Below are 6,293 nucleotides of genomic sequence, written 5' to 3' on the forward strand. Positions count from 1 at the left end.
GTCATTCCCCGTTAGAGGACAGTCTAACCACAATATACTGCAGATATTTTAATAGATGCAGTTCTTCTTCGTCTCGAGTTGATTCAATTCAGTCTACTTGCATAGCCTCTTTGATAAAGGGTAGAGACCCAGAAACACTGTGTCAGAGGATGGCAAGAGACTCGAATTGAATCAAAACGAAAACGATTATTTTCTTTTTCTTAATATTTATTTATTCGACAATACGTCGATTCAGAGTGCTGGACCGCGCTCCTTTTCTAAGTGAAAAAAAAAAAAGAATGTGTGTGTACTTTGTACGCACGTAAGAAGTTATACTTCTATTATATGATTTCTTAAAAATAAATATACTTTAAACAGTTTGTTTTATTTTTTTTAAACACCAAACTAATTTTGTGCTTACCGCTTTCAAAAAAATTAAAAAAAAGTATAGGATTGCTCCGGATTCGAACTCAAGACTTCCCGATCTCTAGCCGAATGCTATTATATACCAAATTCGCTACGAGGACTGTGTCTGTATCGGTTCGGACGTACCTAATAGTCCTGTCGCCAGGGGGGGTACAACGGCCTCCTTAATTCAGATGGACTTACCCAAGTTTTTTTTTATATATTTTGACCCGTAGAATACGAATTTTTTGGGTAACAGTTGATCCGGATGTCGATAAGATTGTTATAGACAAAGAACTTGAGGAATTACATAACAGCGATTTCTCGCAAAACAAAACATATTTTTGTATTTTTTGGGTCATTTTAAGCAAAAAATATTCCTACAAGTTTTTTCGTAGAATGCATAGTTTTCGAGATAACCGCGGTTGAACTTTCAAAAAATCGAAAAATTGCAATTTTTGAACCCGAATAACTTGTGATTAAAAAATAAAGTAGCAATTCTGCTTACCGCATTTGAAAGTTTAAGTCAAATTATACCAGTTTTGATTATTTACATGGCTAAAAATTAATTTTTTATTGTTAAACTAATCTATATATAAACACATAGTGTTTCCCGTGCCTAATACATGCGTTTTAACGCATGCTACGTAGAAATTGCCTCGCTTGCACTTGCAGCTACTCTACCTACTCGTTCGATTTTAAATGAGAAATCATTGAAAACATCACTCACATACTAGGTGTTTATAGCTTTGTTTAACAATAAAATAATAAATTTTTAGCAATGCAAATAATCAAAACCGATATAATTTGGCTTAAACTTTCAAATGCGGTATGCAGAATTGCTACTTTATTTTTTAATCAAAAGTTATTCGGGTTCAAAAATTACAATTTTTCGATTTTTTGAAAGTTCAACCGCGGTTATCTCGAAAACTATGCATTCTACGAAAAAACTTGTAGGAATATTTTTTGCTTAAAATGACCCAAAAAATACAAAAATATGTTTTGTTTTGCGAGAAATCGCTGTTATGTAATTCCTCAAGTTCTTTGTCTATAACAGCGATTCCCAACCGGTGGGTCGCGACCCACTAGTGGGTCGCGGCGTGGCTCTTACCGTAGCTGAATACCGTAAATATATAACATCATGGGTGAGGGATGGGTCGCGAATATGAAAAAACATCAGAAGGTGGGTCGCCACACATAAAAGGTTGGGAACCACTGGTCTATAACAATCTTATCGACATCCGGATCAACTGTTACCCAAAAAATTCGTATTCTGCGGGTCAAAATATATATATAAAAAAAGAATGTTTGTGTACTTTGTACGCACGTAAGAAGTTATACTTCTATTATATGATTTAAACGAAATTAATATACTTTTTATTTATATTTTGTTTAAATATTAAACTAATTTATACTTACTACTTCTCAAACATTTTTATTAGAACAGTGCCAAAAATTAAAATAATAAAAGAATGAAACACACACAAACACATTAAACAAGCCACAAATGATGTCTGAACATTAATTGTCGAAAAATTTTTAACTAAATACGTATTTTCTGAAAATACAATTATATAATAAATATACTTACAATCATAAAATGTATTAAAAAAAACAAAAAAGAAAGTTTCTATTGGGACTCGAACCAGCGCTGATAAGAGCGGTTGGTATTGGAATTCATTCGCCTTCTCCGCTTAGCCACGGACACTATGTGTCATTATTTACGAAGATCGACTAACTAAACGGATTAAACTTGTGATATTTTGAAAATTGATCAAATTATTTTAATTTTGAATTGAAATGATTTAGAATTGAAAAAATACAACAAAACATAGAGTAAAAAACAATATATTAGGTGAATATTGATAGAAATTTTGATGGTAATCAAATTATATAAATAAAAGTATTACATACTATGTATTTTGGCAGATCAAATATGTAGGTTTATACCCATGATACATTAACAATTATTACGTACCTGTTGCTTATAAAAACTATTTAAAAGTCACTACAATATTTTAAACTTTTTTGTTTCTGTCCTCACAACAATAAAACTAATATATTATAATATACATTTGTTTACCTTTGCCTTTACCTCCAAACCACAGCTGCCATATCGGATAATTTTTGACATGTCATTTGAACATCCAATCAGAACAAAGTTATAATGCGCATGCGCCGGGCTGATAGGTTTTAACATATAAAAAAATCACCCTCTATCGCCGGTAAAGAAGTATAACTTCAAAAACCTGGGTAAGTCCATCTGAATTAAGGAGGCCGTTGTACCCCCCCCCCTGGCGACAGGACTATAATGACAATTCACGGTAACAAACAGACAGGGTGAAGTATAATAAACATACAATAAAATGTTTTAATAATACTCATCTTACTCCTGAGGAAGACAAATCCAAAGACACAAAAATTATAATAAATATATTTACTAAAAACACTAATATATCCTTTTCATACCTTTTCTTGCACTGATATATTTATACATAACTTGAAAGATTTAGCGACTAAACGCCATACTATCTGTGTGCGCATGCGCGCAGTATTACGAAATTTTACTCTCAATCGCGCCTAAAGAAGTATAACTTCAATAAGATTGGTTTGCTTTCGCATTGCAACTGAATAAAAATGGTATACATTTTTATTTTAATATTTTTTATTTCTTTTGAAAAAACTTGTTATTGTTGCAAAGAATAAAGGTTTTTATTGAAAATAAACAAATATAAGACAATCGGATAGTACAGCTCCGTACGTATAGGTTATTTGCTGGAGTTGCAAATTGAACGAAAATAAATAAACTATATAACTTTTGCGTCCAAAAACGAAAATATGTCTGATGTGGGGTTGTAGAATTTACAACGAGGAAAGATTATTGGTCTTATGGAGAAAGTAATGTTCTCAGAGGGACATAGCTGTAGAGCTAGGCGTTCCGTCCAAAACCTATGCTAGGTAACAGGAACTAGGAAAGCTCAAAAATGAAGCAAGGGAAAGTCGCCAAAAGTAATAACGGCTCTCCAAGATTGTTTAATTGTCCAATCAGCTGGAAGACACCCAACCATTTCTCACCTGCAGCTTTTGGAAGCTACAGGTGTAACTGTTTCACTTAAAACGATAAGAAGAAGCGTTCGTACCAAGAAGTATACAGCAGGAGATAGTTACGGGTTCCCGAGTTATCCAGGCAGCACAAGATTGATCGCCTAAATTGGTGTCTTCACCACCAAAACTGGAACATTGGGAATTGACAAAATGTGCTATTTTTAAAAAAAGTCAGGATTTGTGTAAAATCAGAGGACCCATGAAATCGTGTACTTAGAGGTCGAGGAAGACAAGCAAGAACGAAAACTGTCAGATCTGTTCACAGATATACAAGGGGAAGTGTAATGTTCTGGAGAGGAAATTGTGATCCGTAAAAAAACTCCTTTAATTTTCATCCAATCAACTTTAACTGCTCACAGGTATGTTGATAAACCATAGTCAGGCTCTGGAGAGGTGCAACAGGAGAACATTTAATTTTATTGTATGATAGTCATCAGCATGACATCATTGAAGCAGAAGGTATCCCTTGTTTGGAGTGGCCTGCTTGCTCACCCGAGCTTAATCCTATAGAGTATTTGTGGGATATGCTCAAAAGAAAAATTAGAGCTCGCCGGAATAATCCACAAAACACCACACGGCTAGTATATACGTCGCAATTGACGTCTGCATCTCTGGAATAAGACTTGTATTGAGAACAAAGCCTCTTTCTTACCAACAGCATTTATAAACCCAAACGTTGGGGGAAATTTTATTTTCACATAGCTGGTACATTCTCTCATGGATTATCTTTAAGAACAATTTTAGAAGATGACTCTTCAGGCTTATCGTACAGTATTCTACGCATTGTTTGGCTCTTGGCTTTTTTGGAAGTGCAATGAACTCTGACTTCAGCCATTCTGTTGGTATTTCTCCAGAGTTATATATGTTGTTGTTGGAATGTAGAAACTATAGGCAAAGAATACCCTACCCCATAGGGAAATAACACTCCTCAATACAGGTTACAAAATATTTTTGAGTATCTATATGGTCGCCTAAGTGCACATTCAGAGGAGCTTAATTCTTGGGGAATATCAAAAGGTCTGGTCGATCAACAACAGACCAGATCTTTGTGCTAAGACAAATACTGGACAAAACCAATGAATTCAATGGATGACAAGCCATGGATGAATTCCACATCCCCGATAAACTGACAAGATTGGTTAAGGCTACAATGCGTAAAGCTGTTTGCAAAGTCGAAATACAGGGCGAACAATCACAGGCGTTTGAAACGCATGTTGGGCTGCGACAGGGAGATGCGCTGGCGTGTCTCCTTTTCAACATAGCTCTGGAAAAGGCGGTCAGAGATGCCCGAACGGACAACAGAGAAAATATTTTTAGTAAATCATCCCAAATTTTGGCATATCGACGGCAGAAAAGCAGGAACTTGTAAGTGGCAAGATGACGATTTTACAGGAGACCAAAAAAACCGAATCATTTTTCATTTAAGGCGTATCTTATTATGTTTAGTAGTACCGTTTTCTGTAATTTAAAGCCTTCCGGAAATTTTCCCAGCTTTAACCGCTGGTTAATAGGTGCCGATACACTTATTCTAAAGCGAAAACCGAAATAACTAATTGTATTCAAATTTATCAGTTACGAGGTCCTGCCTTTCCGCCGTCGATATGCAGATGATGTGGACCTAGTTGCCCGCAAGCTAGAAGAAATGTATACCACCTTCTCAAATGCCTCAAAAAAAAGAGCCTGCAAGTAAACGAGGAGAAAACTAAGATGATGGCATCAACACCCAACAATAGAGCCAGAAACATCGGTCACCAAACACCAATAATTCACGGTTGATAACTCTACATTTGAAGTGGTGGACAAAGTCACATACTTAGGCTCCCTAATCAACAAGGAGAACGTCATGACGAAAGAAATCAAGCGAAAGATAGACATATCGTCCCTTAGCTTACAACACCGCTCAAGTCGAAAATTAACGGTTTTCAGATTTTAATACCATTGGATAGATCTGCTCATTGCGCATATAACCATTAACCATTTGTCACATGATTTAGATTTCAGTCAATCAGATGCCGTAATTCAAAAAATAGTGACACCGCGCAAGTCGTCAACACCTGTATCATGGTCAACACCGCACAAGTCGCTCTGTGATTATTATGTTTATACGTGAGTTTTACTGCTGAAAAGTCTAGTATCCAAGATGTTTTTATAGAAGATTAAGCGGTAAACTATATAATAAAGTAATGTTTATTCATTTGCGCCTATTAATATAGAAAGAAATGATAATAAAATAACTTAGCGGTGTTTGCTAACGGTATTTTTTTTTAACTTAGGCGGTGTTTCAAAAAGTAGTTTTTTCGTCTCCTGTAAAGTTGGTAAAAATGACTTACGCGGTGTTGTTAGCTAAGGGACGATATGAGAAGCAGAAACTAAGCCAAAAAACAAAAATAACCATACACAAAACCCTTTAACAACCAGTGTCGACATATGGATCATTTCCAAAGCAGATGAAAACCTTCTGCTTATATTTGAACGAAGGATCCAGAGAGGAATATTCAGTGGCATCTGTGAAAATGGTGTTTGGAGGATGAGGTACAACTACGAGGTATACCACAGATATAAACATATATTTGGTGGTAAAGACGTAGTATCTTATAAGAATAGGAAGACTAAGATGGGTAGGACATCTAGCAAGATCACAGCAGAACAACCCTCCTAGAAGAATCCTTATGTCACAACCTGTGGAAAGTAGAAATAGGAGTAGGCCAAAACTCAGATGGAAGGATGGTGTAGATGAGGATGGGAGAAAAATAGGCGCAGCAAACTGGCAACGGTTGGCAATGGATAGGTCTGACTGGTGTAAT

This window comes from Diabrotica virgifera, chromosome 6 (assembly GCF_917563875.1).
Source record: "Diabrotica virgifera virgifera chromosome 6, PGI_DIABVI_V3a".
NCBI lineage: Eukaryota > Metazoa > Arthropoda > Insecta > Coleoptera > Chrysomelidae > Diabrotica > Diabrotica virgifera.